General features: G+C 38.5%; 1 long non-coding RNA gene across 1 annotated transcript; it reads right to left on the bottom strand.

The window, feature by feature from the left end:
- Positions 1–900: 900 nt before the first annotated feature.
- On the bottom strand, positions 901–9,524 carry LOC150092140 (uncharacterized). The gene is made up of 3 exons (XR_016550617.1): positions 9,440–9,524; positions 2,180–2,345; positions 901–982 (listed from the first exon to the last, which is right to left on the bottom strand). It is a non-coding gene; the product is annotated as an uncharacterized LOC150092140 (long non-coding RNA).
- Between the last annotated feature and the right edge of the window lie 1,137 nt (positions 9,525–10,661).

A 10,661-nucleotide genomic window follows, 5' to 3' on the forward strand; every position in this document is an offset into this window, starting at 1 on the left:
CCAAAAGTTTGGATTTCCTTTCAGAAAAATAGAGAAACGAGCTCCAAAAACCAAAGTATTAACGGAATCTATAATAATTCAACTAATGCAGACATCCTTACCTCTTTAACTATAATCTCAAAGAACAAAACACATTAATTTAAAGATGTATTATTCATTCTGCCCACACATTAACTGCTACGTTTACTTGACAGATTCGTCAGTATCAATTGGATTTATTATTATTTTTTTACTGCTACTACTTGAAACCCCCAGGGAGTCCACAGACTTATCGAGGGAGGCTCTACAACTCTCCCCCACTCACAATCCTCCAACTACAACGAACCGCAAATACAGCAACAAAATCTACCATACACCACCACCACTACCACCGCTAGTATTTCCACAGAAAATCACAACATTCCATGCCCAGGGCGAGATTCGAATCCCCAGCCTTTTGGTTGCGGGTTCGAATATAAGCCCGGTGGCACTCTTGGCCTCAAGCACCACGTGACGCCACTGGGCACGGTCCTCTGCGACTATCCGCCACGTTTCGGTCTCCAGCCCGACAACCTGCAGATCCTCCTCATCCTGATCCGCCCATCTCATTCTCGGTCTCCCTGGCGGCCGCCTTATCGGGGTCTGGCCTCCCACACTAGTCTCACAGTCCTTTTGGGGTACATACGATGCAGATGCCCCATCCACTGAAGAGGCCGGGGTCGCAGCGCCATCGAAACGTCTGCGAGTTGTACAAAGCGTGTGAATACACTTACATACAAATACACTCACACAAGAACTGGGTTACTATGAGAAAAGTAGATCCAGCTCTCACGCGAGACCTTCACCAAGCAGTGGAATGTAGCAACAATCATTGTGGAATAGATTCAGTTTGTGTAAAAGAATGATTAAAATATAATACTTACCTGAATAATGGGAGAAGAACTATGAGGATGAGAATATACAACTGAAAATCGCATGCTACATACCAGCTGTGACCCATGCACTGAAATCGAAAATTTCTACTTTTAATTCTCAGATCATTTTGGTATATATTAATTTAAAAACAAAGGTGCAAATACAGTTTTATTAAATGTGAAATCATACGAATGTTCACTAGAATTTCAACTGCGTAGATGACCTTCAAATTTGATCTATTATTGAGCTAGTGACGCATCATACATAGCGTCGACCATTCAAAACAACCTCATCTTTCCATGGTATGAACTCTTTCCATAAACAGGCTATGTCATGGCAAGTATTGCTACTATGTACGTACATCTTCCCTAGATGAATAAAATACATTCTACATGATTTTCATTTGCCGATGAAACACCACCTGTCTACTTATTGAATGTTTGAAGTAGCTACAGCCTTGTTTTGCCTGTAGCATAAGGTTTCTTATTCTGAACCTTGAGAATGATCAGGTACACTGGTATTAAAAAATATCGTAGCTTAGGAAGTGATGGCAACCTATTGTGGAGGCTTCGTGATCAGCTAGCCAATAATACTCTCGCCGCTTACTGTGCTAGGTCGTGCCTAAAGGAGACATGCTATGGCAACCTATCGTAGAGTTACGTGCACAAGTCCTCAAGCCTGACTCATGTCGCTGCTCGATAGTTTTTTGTAATAGCTCATACAAGAAGGATCAAATCTTTGTCATCGAGTATTTCCACATGCGAAAGCTGTAGACTGATAGTACATAACTATTGTGATTGGGTTAAGGATGCTTCTACTTTTAAAATTAATTTTATATTCATTAACATTTTTACACAGTCTGGAGCCGATTCTCTAGAGATCAAACATGGAATTTTCTCAAACCACTTCACCCCCAGTAAGGGATATGATGGTCTCTCAGAAATAAATTTTATATACTTGGTTTTAATCCTTTTCCCAAGTAAGCAAAACGAAGTTTTGGGCTTGAAATATATTCACGTCTAAGCTACTTCTATATAGAGGCTAATGACTTCGCATTACTTGCCTCGGTATGTATCCCATAATGCAAAACAAACCTCCCTTTCGGACGTGTATAAGCAATGCATAATGGAAAGGGACACTACCCAGACCGGGGACGACCTTTATTGAGTTCTCTTTAGTGGGAGTCAGGCCAAGGAGAGATACCAAGGCGCCCCAATGGAGCTGCAGCGCACAGTTTGGGAATTACTGACTTAAACATTACCAAATATCAATAGGATTTAATTACCATTTTGTCGGACACTTGAAAGTTATTGATGAACAACAGATTCCTCCACCAGCTGTCGTAACACGGATTCAGTTGCCAATCAACTGCATGGTGATGTTTTGGTCCTGATCCTGTCAAAGGCATCAGAAACAATAACAGCAAAACGGCCATGTGGGAAGGTTGAAGTCTGGAAAAAGGATATTAGAATGAGCACATTTTTTGGGACTTCAAACTGCAAATTTGTGTGATTCTAAATTTTAAGTTGTATAAATAAATATGACCTTATTTTAGTTGAATATTAAATTTGTAATAATGACAATGATTACATCTTATTAATCCTAAATTTAAGACGTAGTCAAAACAATATTACATGGCTCAGTCTGAACACGGTTAGGGAGGTTTCATATTTCTGAGAAGACTACGATAATTTCTTCCTTAGGTGGGATGATCTTACTCCCTAATCAACTTTCATTTTACCCTTCAATTTTTGTTATACCATCACATAAGAAAATGTTCTGATCCAATGCGAAAAGAGAAAACCGTAACAAAAGTGTGCAATCTGTTCATCAAAGTGATGTATTCCACACGGAAAATGAAACTTCAGGCATTATTAAATTAGTTTTTTTTTTTAATAAAGAATGATCATTAGGTTATCTGGTGAATTATATCAGTAACATTCCCGAAACAAACCAACAGAGTGTTGAGTGGAGACCATCAGAAGAGGGGCATCCGAAAAAAAGTCGCTTGGAGAAGTCAAAAGTAAAGACAATGTTGATTTATTTCAACGATTCCAAGGGCATTATCCACAAAGAATTCGTTCCACCTGGCAAAATGGTCAATGGTGAGTTTTATCTCGAAGTTTTGAAGCGATTGATAGCGAGAATTCGTCGCGTACTGCATGAATATCGTTATGACCGACCGTGCGTCAAAACACGCCGTCACTCTTGGCACTATAACTCGGCTTCTAATGAAACATAAACAGTTGACACAACACTAATGAAGGTTGCCGTTTTCGACAACAGGTGGAGCCACTAGTTTCTACTATTTTCTTGAAGTTCGGTTTCTTTTTGGGCAAAAGGTGTATGTCCATAGAATTGTCTATAGATGGGTATCAAAGCAAGAAGATAAGTGACTCAGCTTATATACGCATCTAGACCTACTACATACACGGATTCATCACTACCATATAGTCTATGAGTAATTTCCATGGCATGAGTTCTTTAGTAATGGTTATACGATCATTATAGTTATTTTATCTTTCATTTCCCTCATCACTCTGAAATGTCAATCTCAATGACATTTCTGGAGTCTACAAGAAATTTTAACAGAATTACTGTTTTAATTCGTAATGTAGACCATTAATGATGACTCCAGAAATGTCATTCAGATTGGGATTTCAGAGTGATGAGGGAAATGAACTAATATTCACCTACGTCTCTTCTGGCATAAATATATCACATCAATAGCTTTCAAAAACTAGACATTCTCTTTCGATTGAGATCATATTTTACTTCCAACCAACTCTTACCTATATAGAAATTTAAAATCTGCACAGGAGAAGAATGCTGCTCGCATGTTTAGGGGTGGAATAAATAAATAAATAAAAGCTGGAAATTATGATCAACTTAGAAGAGTACTGTCTTTGGTCTCCTTGTATCAGTTACTGAATGGAAAAATGTTCAGCAATGCATGGAAATCTTTGAAAGAGTGCTTGAATGAGGCGGTATCTCAATGTATCCCTAGTTTCGAAGAATAAATAGGTTGGGAGTGAAATGGATGTGCAACCTTATTAAGCAAGAGATCCACAAGAAGATGGGGAAAGAATATCGTGAGAATAGAGTGAGAGGTGTTACCAAATATATAAAACTCAGGCCAGAAAAGTATTGTGATGAAAGCTAAATCAGAGTATGAACAGAAATTGGGCCGTGCAAGGTAAAGGCAATCCAAAAGAAATTTGTCATTATGTTTTAAGCAAAAGAAAGAACGAATGTGGAAGAATAACTTTATTGAATGCAGAGTGTACTCGAGTGTCGGAAGCTAAAGAGATTGTTCAGTTAATGAGGGCTCATTTTGCTCAGATATATCAATCAGGTGTATGGTGCATGGTGCATGGTGCTACTGCTACGTTGGATGAAGAGTTCGAGGTTCATGAAAACCAGTTTGAAGAGCTCTTGCATAACCTGAATAAGAATTTGCAATAGAGAGAGAATATTCGCCCGTTTGTTAAAGGAATGTTCAACTGAATTGGCTAGGCCTTTTATACATTTGTATAACTCGAGTCTCAGCTCAGGAATGATACCACAGGAATGGAAGGAATGTATGATAGTTCCATTGCACAAGGATGGTGCAAAAACTGATGTGTCTAACTATCGACCTATTAGTATCTCTGGTGCGGTAGTGAAGATTTTAGAGAAGTTGGTAAGTACTCACATACACAAATGGGTAGACAAGCATTCTGTACTATGCAGAGAACAGCATGGGTTTACTAAAGGAAGGTCATGTTTTAGCAATTTGCTCATATTTTATAACAATGTTATGGCCTAATTGGATAAAGGAAATGGACACACGACGATAATGTTGGATTTTTCTAAGGCATTTGATAGGATACCACATGATAGGCTGATGCGTAACTGGAGAATATGAGATTGGAATATAAACTCTCGACTTGGATCAGTGGATGGTTGATGGACAGATATCAAAAAGTGGTATACATTGAGTGTGAGTCAGCCAGATTTAAGGTGACCAGTGATGTAGCTCAGGGTTTAGTCCTTGGGCGATTATTGTTCAATCTATACATTAATGAATTCGAATTAGAAATAAGTAGAATTCATACAATCATATAAGTACAAAATATTTCTATCACAGTCGCTAACAATGATGCCCTTTGAAAGACTTTCAAGGAGGCGAATAACTTTATAAGGTCTTTTCCATTAAGGGTGAGTTTTTACGGTCTTATAGAGATGTGGAAGGGTCTTCTGGAAAACTCCTGATTTTCATCTAGCAAGATAGATTATTGTAATTACAGATTTCGAATTCTTCTTGCCGAAGCAACTAAGGCTCCGAGGAGAGTTATGCCTTTTAATTGTTTGGGTTGTTTTTGTTGGGTTGCGTAATTTGGGGGTGAAAAACAGTAGAAAAATCTGCCACTCCCTATTGAGTCCAGCTAAATCACCTTCACTTGAGAATCCCGACCCCCGAAATATAAGCAAACTACCCAGATGAAGATAAGCAATTAATAGATATAAATCACAGTACTCCAAATTCATTGTTCTCATTGCTATGTCAAATTTTCAAAATATCCCAGTCCACCTTACATTTATTGACCTCTTTTTCTAGGATCTAATTTGTTCCTCTGTCCCCATTCATTACTGCGTGTTGGTCATGTATACCATATTTTGTAAATATATCTAAAGTTTTTATACTTCTAAATAAGAGGGATGCATGGTGGGTAGTGTTTGCTGCTTGCTCCTGAAGAGATAAATGTTTATCTGGGTGATTTGTGTGTGTTTTCTGAGTATTTTAAATAGTGATAGATACGATTATTTGTGCACATGGTCCCATAAATAAGAATACCAAAATGGCGACCAGGTTGCCATCTTTGTCTAAACATTTTAATTTAAAGGATTTGATTCAGTTTAACGTTTGCGAAATGTATGCATTGAGGAGCAGTTGGAGTCTGGTTAAACAACGATAGTGGAGGAGTGAATGTGTGCAAAAAGTATAAAGAATGTGAGGATTCAAAGAGTGCTTCAGGTCGTGTGAGTGATATCGTTGTTTAAAGTGAGAATCTTTAAACAAAGATGCACAGTGATATGCAAGATATGAATAGGGATGTTTACGAGGTGGTACCTGATAGCTGTGAGAGTGGCATTGAGAGTGAGTGTAAATGATAGTGAGTGTAAACAAAATGAAAGAACGAATGTTGTATGGAGATTCCTTACTAAGAGGTGTGTCAGTTGAGAGGTTAACAAAATCGTACCAACCTGGTGCGATCGTTAAGGATTCATTTACATTTGAATGGATTCGGTGTATGGAGACTTAAAAAGGTGTTGTTGAATGAAGTGGAAATGGATGTGCAGAATCAGGGAAACTAGAGTTATTAAGGGGGGGTGGAGTAGATATGCAGATTAGGGTGAGTGTGTGAATGTGTGTAATATGCCCGAGTGAGTAAGGACAACAATTCAGAATGGGATAGTTAGTATAAGGCAACAAGGAAGGGATGGGGCTAACGGGGATCTGCAATTCATGTAGACTAATGCCAGAAGTGTTAGGAACAAGAAGGAAGAATTTTTGGCCTTGGTTGGCACTTCCAGGCCACGGATTATTGGCATTAGTGAAACATGGCTGACAGAAGATGATATAGCTAGGATTGAATGTAAGGGGGTGTGGCGTGTTCAGGAGTGATAGGGAGAATAAAATGGGGGAAGGAGTGTTATTGATGATACCTGATGAGCTACAGCCAAGGAGAATAGAAGTTCAATTTCAGGATAGTGAAAATAGCACATTTTAGGCTATTTGGTATGAGATTGAAACTAGCAGAACAAAATATACAGTTGGGTGCTGCTATAGTCCAGGTTATGGAATAGATGGTGGAGAAAGTATGCATAAGCAAATAGAAGAAATGAGTTAAAGGAGGGTAATTATTATGGGAGATTTCAACTATGTTAAGATTGATTGGAAGGAGGAGAGGACACATGAGAGGAAGGAATTGGATTGTATGCGGTTATTATGGGATAACTATCAGCGACAGCATGTAATGAAAAATACTAGGGGTGTGAGAGTGCTTGACCTGGTAATAGCATCTGAGAATTTGGCTGTAACGAATATGACCACATTGCCACCAACTGGTGAGAATGATCATAGGGTCTTGACTTTGGAGGTGGCTAAAGGTGTGGAATTTACAATTAAGACAGGGTATATGTGGAATTATCGGGCTGGTAAGTATGATAAGCTTAGGTGTTTGATTGATTCAGTGCCATCGCATGTAAAACTGCAAGGGCTAAATGTTGATAGTGCATGAGAGGCGGTTAAGAAGTGTTTGTATGAGGCAATGGCTGACTGTATACCAAGAGTCCGAGTAGTAAATCAAGTTGGGGTTAAATGGATGAATAACACCATTAAGCTTGAGCTGCAGAAAAAGAAACAACTTTGGAGGGAATTTAAGGAGAAAGGTGACCGGCAGGCACATGAACGGTATAAAGCGCAGGCCACAAAGGTAACGAGTGTGGTAAGAAAAGCAAAAACGGATTATGAAAGAACATTAGCCATGCAGGCTAAAGAGAATCCTAAGCAGTTTTTTCGATATTTTTGCAAGTAAAAAAAAAAATGTATATGGCAGAATGATTTTAAAGAATGCCGATGCTAGGGAGGTAACTGAAGCAATGGATATAGTTGAGTTACTGAGAGAGCACTTTGCAAGAATATATCATCCAAGTGGCGACATTGCAGAAATAAGTTAACCAATAGATTATACTGGAATTGTGGTGAATGAAATGGAGGTGAGTAGTCTACTACAAAACCTCAATGTCAATACATCTGTGGGATTGGATAGTATACCAGCTGGTGTCGTACGTGAAACGGCTAAAGAATTGTTAGTGCCCTTGACCATTTTGTTTAATTTGAGTCTCACGACTGGGGTAGTCCCGAAGGGGTAGTCCCGATGGGAAAATAGTTCCACTGCATAAAGGAGGTTCCAAGACTGCTGTTGCAAATTACCGACTGATTAGCATATCAGGAATCTTTATCAAGGTCTTGGAGAAAATATTGAAGTGAAGAATACGGATTGGATAGATAAAAATGGGATACTGTATGGGGAACCACATGGTTTTGTGAAGGGTAGATCATGCCTCAGTAACCTGCTCACGTTTTATAACACAGTGACAGCTGAACTGGAGAAGGGTAATGGGTTTACAGTGATTATATTGGACCTTGCTAAGGCCTTTGATAGGATACCACATGGAACCCTAATCAGTAAACTGGAGCAGATGGGGATAGATATAGGTTTGGTGAGATGGACAGCAGGGTGGTTGAAGGAGAGATACCAGAGAGTGGTTTATTCAGGAGTGGAGTCTAAAAGACGGCTTGTGACTAGTGCTGTGCCGCAGGGTTCTGTTCTTGGACCACTGCTTTTCAATTTTTTCATCAATGATATTGGAAAGGATTTGAGAGGAAGTGTTCACTTGTTTGCTGATGATGCAAAGTTTGGGTAGAGCAGTTGTGTGTGCACAGGATGTCAAACTTTTTTAAAATGATTTGGATTGTTTGGAGGCCTGGGCTAAGAAAAATGGATGTCAATTTAATGTGGCAAAGTGTAAGGTTATGCATTTTGGGGTGAAAAGAATAGCAGCAGTATATCACATTGGTGGAACCGTACTCCAGGAGATTGATGAGGCCAGGGATTTGGGCGTGTTGGTGGATAGCGAGTTGACGTTTAGGGGGCACATCGCAAAAGTGGCTAAATCAGCTCATCAAATCACTTGGATGCTGAAAAATACTTTAACAAGCAGAGATAAACAGGTTATAGGTTATTGTTCCTCTGTATCGAGCCTTCATAAGACTCCATCTAGACTACTGTGCCCAGATATGGGTGCCAGGGTTTCTTCTTGATGGGGAGGAGGTGGAGAGGATCCAGAGACGAGTGATCAAATGATAGCAGGTCTGTGGAATGAACCCTATGAGAACAGGTTGAAGATTTATGGGTTGCAAAAATTGGTTAACAGGCGGTTGAGACATTCAAATTACTGAAGGGTTTCTATAAGATTAATTCAGAAAATATTTTTGATTACAGGACTGATGGTGGGAGGACTAGGGGCCATCCATGGAAACTGGAAAAGAGTGTGGTTAGCAGGGATATTAGCAGGAATGTTAGGTTTTTTACTTGGAGAGTGGTGAATGAGTGGAATAAACTGCCAGAGTCTGTTGTGGGTACCATAACTGTGAATGAGTTCAAGGCTAGGTGTGATAGATACTATGTGAATGTCGAATAGTTGTTCCTGACATGATGTTAGGGCCTCCCTCGATGAGTCTGTCGACTCCTTGGAGTTACCCGAAATAATAATAATAATAATAAATACACTCTTTTATTTATTTATTTATTTATTTCAAGCTAACATGATGGACATAAGAAATACGATTCAGCTATATGGATTTGTAAAGGGGGCCATTATACAATTACTGTATAATCTTATACTGCCAATATTTTCACGATAAATATACAAAGAAGTATGGGACAAGAAAAATCAATTACGTAATATTCGTTTTCAAGGTAGATAGGATCCTTACCTCCATATTCGATGAACTATGTATTGTAAAATACTAAAGGACTTCTTCTTATTTATTACTTCGTCGACAGCAACATAGGTGACAAGAAGTCCGCTGCAATTAAAATTAGTAGAATTTAAAAGTAGCTAAAAATGTAATCGATGTATTACTCAGTAATATTTTGTAATTATTGAAGATAAGTTATAGTTATTATGTTATAGTTGCCGGCCTAGTTGGCCGGCAACTATAACAATTCTCTGAGAAACTTTTATGGGTTCGAGTAAACCATGTGCATGGGTTTTGTGATCGTATCTGGGAGAGAGATGAAATTCGTCCCCCAGTTTTAGACAAATGTTGTCTCACTGGAAGCCTAAAGTGGTTGGCTGTACATAGGTAAAGTGCAAAATCTAATTGAACAAAGGCCATTTTCAAGGCTTGTTTTCATATCTGGAAGGCAATTTAGATTCTGTGGACAAATTGTTTTTTCAACACTGGTCTCGGAGAAGAAAGATATTCCTGATGCACCAACAACTTGTCCTTATGTGGTTATGTGGATAAGATGTTGGTTGATGGAGATAAAAAGTGGTATACAGATGGGCAGAATTCAGGCGAAAGTTTGTCACTAGTGGTGTTCTGCGAAGTTCAGTGCTAAGACTAATTTGTTTTACTTAAATCTTTGCTTTTTAAATAATAAAGGAAGCATCCTGTAAGCAAATATTCGATTTATTGTTAATGACGTAAAATTGTGTTCTTATTACTGAAATATTGAAGTTGAGTAAAATTGTGGTTAGCCTTAGAGCCACTTCGGCTATATTTCCAACTTGCGAAAACAAAGATATCAGTGGTTATTGGGTAGACAAGTGATGTGTGCATAAAGGATCAATCAGGATCAAATCATTCATACGAGTTCTGTATTATTTTTTCAACAACTGAAAGAATTACCTAAATCAGCAACAGTTGTTTTATTTATAAACACGATTTTACATCGTATTTTCCTTTCAACGTGTTGCACAAAAACGTTTCTATAACGAACAGAATAAATTCAGTTTAAAAATAACCTAATACTTACCTCATAAAGAAGAAAGTATCCACAGAGAGCATCCCATTCACTATTGCTTGCATTGGAAACGTCTTTGTCTGCTCAAGCGCATAAATAGCATTATCTGTTGGGATAAGTTGGTAATGAAACAGATGTAATATTTCTAAATATCCCCAAGTTAAAAAACTAAGGAGGAATCCAAAC

This window comes from Typopeltis vanoorti, unplaced genomic scaffold (assembly GCF_054136105.1).
Source record: "Typopeltis vanoorti isolate ZY-2024b unplaced genomic scaffold, IOZ_Tvanoo_1.0 HiC_scaffold_440, whole genome shotgun sequence".
Lineage (NCBI taxonomy): Eukaryota > Metazoa > Arthropoda > Arachnida > Uropygi > Thelyphonidae > Typopeltis > Typopeltis vanoorti.